This window comes from Musca autumnalis, unplaced genomic scaffold (assembly GCF_047663935.1).
Source record: "Musca autumnalis isolate F117 unplaced genomic scaffold, ASM4766393v1 scaffold_1, whole genome shotgun sequence".
In the NCBI taxonomy this organism is placed as follows: Eukaryota; Metazoa; Arthropoda; class Insecta; order Diptera; family Muscidae; genus Musca; species Musca autumnalis.
This window is the reverse complement of record NW_027411644.1, coordinates 244,650,651-244,660,171: the sequence shown is the minus strand read 5'-3', so window position 1 is coordinate 244,660,171 and position 9,521 is coordinate 244,650,651.

The following is a 9,521-nucleotide window of genomic DNA, read 5'->3' as shown; positions in this document are numbered from 1 at the left end:
TGGGCCGATATTTTTGTGAGCCTAATAATATTGTCTTTAAACGAAAGAGAATTAAAAAATTCTTTTAAACAAAGTATGAAATATAAAAATTGCGATGTTATGTTCGGCCGGGCTGAACTTTTTATACATTCCACGATGAAATACATATTAGTTAATTTTCCTTCCTCTCCACAATTTTAAGTGGAGATATTTTGTGACCACGGAAACCCAAAATCTTAGTTAAGGGCAGAAAATGTATCAACAAACTCGGCTGCCACCTTTTTTTTGGCGACTATATCAAAGTATTGACCTATGTTGAAAATTTTGTGGTGAAGGAATTTTGTGACCAATGGGAACCTCAAACGTCAAATTATAGATAGTTCGTTCAGCACATGTAGCTAATCTCCTGATAATTGACAATTTTTGGCGGAGAAGTTGTGTAACCTCTTCAAAAAAGTTCAAATGGTCAAAAGCAGTTATATATATATATATATATATATATATATATATATATATATATATATATATATATATATATATATATATATTAATAAAAGAGTAAAGTGATTGACTGACTGACTTAATGATTCATCAACGCCCAGACCAAACGGCTGAAGTCACAATCTTGAAATTTTGGGTGTGGATCACCCTTGGTCCGAAGGGGTCAGATAAGGCTGGGTTTTTGGAATGTCGAACTGGAAGGGTACGAAAAGTACTAAAAGGTACTAAATATGGTACCGTTTGTATTTGGCGAACCGGTAGAGCTAGAACTTTGAAATTTGGAATGAACGTCACTGATGGAGTGTAGGAAAGATGTACCAAAGGGTTTTTAGAAATTCGAACTATAAGTGTACGAAAAGTACTAAAGTGTACTAAATTTGGTGCCAATTCGTATTTTGTGAACGGATAAAGTTTTAGGGTTGAAATTTGGTGTGAGAATCAAGGTTAAAAGGTACGATTGAAATAAGGAGGTGATTTAGGAAAAGTGTACAGATGTGTACGAAAAGTACTAAATGGTACTAAATTTGGTGCAATTATGAATGTGCGAACGGATAGAGCTGGAATCCTGACATTTTGAATTAAGGCTACTGTTGGAGAGTAGAATGGACGTAGTTTTGAAAATTATTACTTATGGGTACGAAAAGTACTAAATGGTACTAAATTTGGTACACTTATGATTTGGGCAAACGGATAGAGTTGGAATCCTAAAATTTTGAAATAAGGCTACTGTTGGAGGGTAGAATGGAAGCAGTTTCGAAAACTCGTACTTGTGGGTACGAAAAGTACTAAATGGTACAAAATTTTGTACAATTATGATTTGGGCGAACGGATAGAGCTGGAATCCTGAAATTTTGAATTAAGGCTGCAGTTGGAGGTTAAAATGGAAGTAGTTTTGAAAATTCGTACTTGTGGGTACGAAAAGTACTAAATGGTACTAAATTTGGTACACTTATGATTTGGGCGAACGGATAGAGTTGGAATCCTGAAATTTTGAAATAAGGCTACTGTTGGAGGGTAGAATGGAAGCAGTTTCGAAAATTCGTACTTGTGGGTACGAAAAGTACTAAATGGTACAAAATTTTGTACAATTATGATTTGGGCGAACGGATATAGCTGGAATCCTGAAATTTTGAATTAAGGCTCCAGTTGGAGGTTAAAATGGAAGTAGTTTTGAAAATTCGTACTTGTGGGTACGAAAAGTACTAAATGGTACAAAATTTTGTACAATTATGATTTGGGCGAACGGATATAGCTGGAATCCTGAAATTTTGAACTAAGGCTACTGTTGGAGAGTAGAATGGAAGTAGTTTTGAAAATGCGTACTTATGGGTACGAAAAGTACTAAATGGTACTAAATTTGGTACACTTATGATTTGGGCAAACGGATAAAGTTGGAATCCTGAAATTTTGAAATAAGGCTACTGTTGGAGGGTAGAATGGAAGCAGTTTCGAAAATTCGTACTTGTGGGTACGAAAAGTACTAAATGGTACAAAATGTTGTACAATTATGATTTGGGCGAACGGATAGAGCTGGAATCCTGAAATTTTGAATTAAGGCTGCAGTTGGAGGTTAAAATGGAAGTTGTTTTGAAAATTCGTACTTGTGGGTACGAAAAGTACTAAATGGTACTAAATTTGGTACACTTATGATTTGGGCAAACGGATAAAGTTGGAATCCTGAAATTTTGAAATAAGGCTACTGTTGGAGGGTAGAATGGAAGCAGTTTCGAAAATTCGTACTTGTGGGTACGAAAAGTACTAAATGGTACAAAATGTTGTACAATTATGATTTGGGCGAACGGATAGAGCTGGAATCCTGAAATTTTGAATTAAGGCTGCAGTTGGAGGTTAAAATGGAAGTTGTTTTGAAAATTCGAACTTGTGGGTACGAAAAGTACTAAATGGTACTAAATTTGGTACACTTATGATTTGGGCGAACGGATAAAGTTGGAATTCTGAAATTTTGAAATAAGGCTACTGGTGGAGGGTAGAATGGAAGCAGTTTCGAAAATTCGTACTTGTGGGTACGAAAAGTACTAAATGGTACAAAATTTTGTACAATTATGATTTGGGCTGAGCGGATAGAGCTGGAATCCTGAAATTTTTAACATAGGCTACTGTTGGAGAGTAGAACGAAAGTAGTTTTGAAAATTCGTACTTATGGGTACGAAAAGTACTAAATGGTACTAAATTTGGTACAATTACGATTTGGGCGAATAGATAGAGCTGGGAACCTGAAACTTTGAACTAAGGCTACTGTTGGAGAGTAGCATGGAAGTAGTTTTGAAAATTCGTACTTATGGGTACAAAAAGTACTAAATGGTACTAAATTTGGTACAATTACGATTTGAGCGAACGGATAGAGCTGGAATCCTGAAATTTGATTTAAGGCTGCTGTTAGGAAGTAGAATGGAAGTAGTTTTGAAAATTCGTATTTATGGGTACGAAAAGTACTAAATGATACTGAATTTAGTACAATTACGATTTTGGCGAACGGATGTAGCTGGAATCCTCAAATTTTGAATTAAGGCAACAGGTGGCATGAAAGTGGTTTTGAAAATTCGTACTTATGGATACGAAAAGTACTAAATTGTACTAAATTTTTTACAATTACGATTTGGGCGAACGAATGGAGCTGGAATCCTGAAATTTTGAACTTAGGCTGCTGTTGGAGAGTAGAACGAAAGTTGTTTTGAAAATTCGTACTTATGGGTAGGAAAAGTACTAAATGATACTAAATTTGGTACAATTATGATTTAGACGAACGGATAGATCTGGTATCCTGAAATTTGAATTAAGACTGATGTTAGAGAGTAGAATGTGATGTTAGAAAAGTAGTTTTGAAAATTCGTACTTATGGGTACGAAATGTACTAAATAATACTAATACTTATACTTGAAATTTGGCTTAAATCATTAAGCGAACGGATAGTGCTGAAATCCTGAAATTTAGATTAAGGATACAGTTGGAGGGTAGAATGGAAGTAGTTTTGAAAATTTGTACTTATGGGTACGAAAAGTACTAAATTGTACTAAATTTGGTACAGTTATGATTTAGGCGAAAGGATAGAGCTGGAATCTTGAAATTTGAATTAAGGCTGATGTTAGAGAGTAGAATGGAAGTAGTTTTGAAAATTCGTACTTATGGGTACGAAAAGTACTAAATGGTACTAAATTTGAGTTGGAATCTCGAAATTTGGAATTGAGATTACTGGTGGAGTGTAGGATGGAGGAAGTTTTGGAAATTCGTACTTACATATGTGTACGAACAATTTGTACAATTTGTATTTGGGTGAATGGATAGAGCTTGATTCCTCAAATTTGGACTGAGGGCCACTGATGAAGAGTAAAAAAGATGTACCAAATGGTACAAAATTTGGTTCGATGGGGATTTGAGTGAACTGATAGAGCCGGGATACTGAATTCGTAATTGAGATTACTGTTGAAGTATAGGATTGAGGTACTTTTGGAAATTCGTACGTACACATACGAACTGTGCTAAATGATACTAAATATAGTACAAATTGCATTTGGGTGAACGGATAGAGCTGGAGTCCTGAGCTGGAACTGACATTACTGTTGGAGTGTAGAACTAAGGAGTTTTGAAAATTCGTACTTAGAGTACAAAAAGTACTAAATGGTACTAAATTTTGTACAATGGAGACGGATAAAACTGGAATCCTGAAATGTGGAATTGATATTTTTGTTGGAGTGTAGGATTGTCGTAGTTTTGGGAACGAAAAGTACTAAATTCTGTACAATTGGGATTTGGAATCTGGAATCCTGAAATTTGGAATTGAGATTACTGTTGGAGTATAGGATTAAGGTAGTTTTGGAAATTCGTACTTATTGGTACAGTGGGTATTTGAGGGAGCGGATAGAGCTGGAATCCTGGAATTTGGTATGACTACGGTTGAAGTGTAGGATTGAGACGTGGAGGTAGTTTTTGAAATTCGTACTTATGGGCACAAAATATACCAAATGGTACAATTTGGATTTCAGTGCACCGGTTGCGCTGGAATCCTGTTTTTTGGAATTAAGGTTACTGTTGAAGAGAAGGATTGAGGTAGTCTTGGAAAAACGTACTTATGGATACGAAGAGTACTTAATGGCACTCAATTTGTTGTTGGGTGTAAAGACAGTGCTCGAATCTGTATTCTTTGGATTTAGGTTGAGTATTGGTGTGCAAAGTTGGCCTCGCTGTTAGTATGTAAGGGTGAGATACCGCTGATCGTTTTGAAAATCGAACTAAACAGGTACGAACAGTACTAAAATAACAATAAATATTGATTAAAATTGGTATTAGTGCAATAACATTTTCAGTGTTCGCCATTTTCATATTTTGTATTGTTTATTTGTTTTTTATATCATTTCCGCATACGAAGTAGCGGGCACTTTGCTAGTATATTAATAAAAGAGTAAAGTGATTGACTGACTGACTGATTGATTCATCAACGCCCAGACGAAACGGCTGAAGCTAGAATCCTGAAATTTTGGGTGTGGATCACTCTTGGTCCGAAGGGGTCAGATAAGGCTGGGTTTTTGGAAATTCGAACCGGAAGGGTACGAAAAGTACTAAAAGGTACTAAATATGGTACCGTTTGTATTTGGCGAACCGGTAGAGCTAGAACTTTGAAATTCGAACTATAAGTGTACGAAAAGTACTAAAGTGTACTAAATTTGGTGCCAATTCGTACTTTGTGAACGGATAAAGGTTATAGATTGAAATTTGGTGTGAGAATCAAGGTTAAAAGGTACAGTTGACATAAGGAGGTGGTTTAGGAAAAGTGTACACATGTGTACGAAAAGTACTAAATGGTACTAAATTTGGTACAATAATGATTTGTGCGAACGGATAGAGCTGGAATCCTGCATTTTTGAATTAAGGCTACTGTTGGAGCGTAGAATGGACGTAGTTTTGAAAATTCGTATATATGGGTACAAAAAGTACTAAATGGTACTAAATTTGGTACACTTATGATTTGGGTGAACGGCTAGAGTTGGAATCCTGAAATTTTAAACTAAGGCTACTGTTGGAGAGTAAAATGGACGTAGTTTTGAAAATTCGTACTTATGGGCAAGAAAAGTACTAAATGGTACTAAATTTGGTACAATTTGGATATAGGTTGAACGGATAGACCTGGAATCCTGACATTTTTGAATTAAGGCTACAGTTGGAGGGTAGCATGGAAGTAGTTTTGAAAATTCGTACTTATGGGTACGAAAAGTACTAAATTGTACTAAATTTGGTACAATTACGATTTGGGCGAACGGATGGAACTGGAATCCTGAAATTTTGAATTAAGGCTACTGTTGGAGAGTATAATGGACGTAGTTTTGAAAGTTCGTACTTGTGGGTAGGAAAAGTACTAAATGGTACTAAATTTGGTACACTTATGATTTGGGTGAACGGCTAGAGTTGGAATCCTGAAATTTTAAACTAAGGCTACTGTTGGAGAGTTATATGGAAGTAGTTTTGAAAAATCGTACTTATGGGTACGAAAAGTACTAAATGGTACCAAATTTGGATATAGGTTGAACGGATAGAGCTGGAATCCTGAAATTTTTCGAATTAAGGCTACAGTTGGAGGGTAGCATGGAAGTAGTTTTGAAAATTCGTACATATGGGTACGAAAAGTACTAAATGGTACTAAATTTGGTACAATTACGATTTGGGCGAACGGTTAGAGCTGGAATCCTGAAATTTGAATTAAGGCTGCTGTTAGAGGGTAGAATGGAAGCAGTTTTGAAAATGCGTACTTATGCGTACGACAAGTACTAAATGGTACTACATTTGGTGCAATTATAATTTAAGCGAACGGATAGTGCTGGAATCCTAAAATTTTGAACTTAGTCTACTGTTGGAGAGTAGAACGAAAGTAGTTTTGAAAATTCGTACTTATGGGTACGAAAATTACTAAATAGTACTAAATTTGGTACAATTACGATTTGGGAGAACAGATAGAGTTGGAATCTCGAAATTTTGAGTTGAGACAACTGGTGGAGTGTAGGATTGAGGAAGCTTTGGAAATTCGTACTTATGTGTACGAACAGTACTAAGTGGTAGTAAATTTAGTACAATTTGTATTTGGGTGAACGGATAGAGCTTGATTCCTCAAATTTGGACTGAGGGTCACTGATGAAGTGACCAAAGTACTAAATGGTACGAAATTTGGTTCGATGGGGATTTGAGTGAACGAATCCTGAATTCGTAATTGCGATTACTGTTGAAGTATAGGATTGAGGTTGCCTTGGAAATTCGTACTTATGTGTACGAACAGTGTTAAATGGTACTATATATAGTACAAATTGGATTTGGGTGAACGGATAAAGCTGGAATCCTGAAATTCGGAATTGGCATTACTGTTGGAGTGTAGAACTAAGAAGTTTTGGAAATTCGTACTTAGAGTACAAAAAGTACTAAATGGTACTAAATTTTGTTCAATGGGGATTTGGGTGAATGGATAAAACTGGAATCCTGAAATGTGGAATTGAGATTTTTGTTGGAGTGTAGGATTGTGGTAGTTTTGGAAATTCGTACTTATGGGAACGAAAAGTACAAAATTTCGTACAATTGGGATTTGGAATCTGGAATCCTGAAATTTGGAATTGAGATTATTGTTGAAGAGTAGGATTGAGGTAGTTTTGGAAATTCGTACTTGGAAATTATACTTATTATGAATGGATAAAACTGGAATCCTGAAATGTGGAATTGAGATTTTTTTTGGAGTGTAGGATTGTGGTAGTTTTGGAAATTCGTACTTATGGGAACGAATAGTACTAAATTTCGTACAATTGGCATATGGAATTTGGAATCCTGAAATTTGGAATTGAGATTATTGTTGAAGAGTAGGATTGAGGTAGTTTTTGAAATTCGTACTTATGGTTAAGAAAACTACTAAATGGTATTAAATTTTTTACAATTTGGATTTGAGTGAACGAATAGACCTGAAATCTTTAAATTTGGAATTGAGATTACTGTTGGAGTATAGGATTAAGGTAGTTTTGCAAATTCGTACTTATGGGTACGAAAAGTACTAAATGGTACTAAATTTGGCACAGTGGGTATTTGAGGGAGCGTATAGAGCTGGAATCCTGGAATTTGGTATCACTACGGTGGGAGTGTAGGATTGAGACGTGGAGGTAGTTTTTGAAATTCGTACTTATGGGCACAAAATATACCAAATGGTACAATTTGGATTTCAGTGCACCGGTTGCGCTGGAATCCTGTTTTTTGGAATTAAGGTTACTGTTGAAGTGAAGGATTGAGGTAGTTTTGATAAATCGTACTTATGGGTACGAAGAGTACTTAATGGCACTAAATTTGTTGTTGTGTGTAGAGACAGTGCTGAAATCTATCTATTCTTTGGATTTAGGGTGAGTATTAGTGTGTAAAGTTGGTCTCGCTGTTAATATGTAAGGGTGAGATACTGCTGATTTTTTTGCAAATCGAACTAAAGAGGATTCTAACAGTACTAAAATAACAATAAATATTGATTAAAATTGGTATTAGTGCAATAAAATTTTCAGTGTTCGCCATTTTCATATTTTATACTGTTTATTTGTTTTTTATATCCTTTCCGCATACGAAGTAGCGGGCACTTTGCTAGTATACTTATAAAAGAGTTCAGTAATGATGACTCACTGACTGACTGATTCATAATCAACGCCCAGACTAAACGGCTAAAGCTAGAATCTTGAAATTTTGGGTGAGGGTCACTCTTGACCCGAAGGTGTCAGATAAGGCTGGATTTTTGGAAATTCGAACTAGAACGGTACGAAAAGTACTAAATATGGTACCCTTTGTATTAGGCAAACGCGAAGAGCTAGAATTCTGAAATTTGGAATGAGGTTCACTGATGGAGAGTTAGAAAGGTGTATCAAAGGGCTTTTGGAAATTCGAACTATAAGTGTACGAAAAGTACTAAAAGTTACTAAATTTAGTACCATTTGGTATTACGTGAACGGATAGAGCTAAAATCTTGAAATTTGGAATGAAAATCAAGGTTTAGAAGATGAGTTGATATAAGGAGGGGGTTTTGAAAATATGTACTCATGTGTACGAATAGTACTAAATGGTACTAAATTTGGTACAACTTGAATTTGGGCGAACCGATAAAGTTGGAATTCCGAAATTTGCAATTACTATTACTGTTGGAGTGTAGGTTTGAGATATAGAGGTAGTTTTCGAAATTCGTACATACTCGTATGGATACGAAAGGTACTAAATAGTACCAAATAAGGTACAATTTGGATTTGGGGGAACGGATGGAGCTGGAATCCTGAAATTTAGAATTAGGATTACTGTCGGAGTGTAGGATAGAGGTATTTTGGAAATTCGTACTTTTGGGTACGAAAAGTACTAAATGGTACCAAATTTGGTACAATATGAATTTAAGTGATCGGATAGAGCTGGAATAGTGAAATTTGGAATTAAGATTACTATTGGAGTGTGGGATTGGGATACTTTTGGAAATTCGTACTTATGCAAACGAAAAGTACTAAATTCGTACTTGTGGGTACAAAAAGTACTGAGTATTACTAAATTTTGTACAATTTGGATTTGGGTGAACGGATATAGCAGGATTTCTGGAATTTGGAATTAAGATTACTGTTGGAGGGTAGGATTGAGGTAGTTTTGGAAATTTTTGGTTATGGGTACGAATAGTACTAAATGGTACCAAATCTTGTACAATTTGGATTTGAGTGATCGGATAGAGCAGGAATAGTGAAATTTGAAATTATGATTACTATTGGAGTGTCGGATTGGGACACTTTTGAAAATTCGTACTTATGGCTGCGAAAAGTACTAAATGGTACCAAATTTGGTACAATTTGGATTTGGGTGATCGGATACATTTGGAATACCGAAATTCGAAATTAAGATTACTGTTGCAGTGTTGGATAGAGGTAGGTTTGGAAATTCGGACCTATGGGAACAAAAAGTACTAAATGGTACTAAATTTGGTACAATTTGGATTACGATGATCGGATGCAGCTGTAATTCTGAAATTTGGAATTAAGATTACTGTTGGCGTGTAC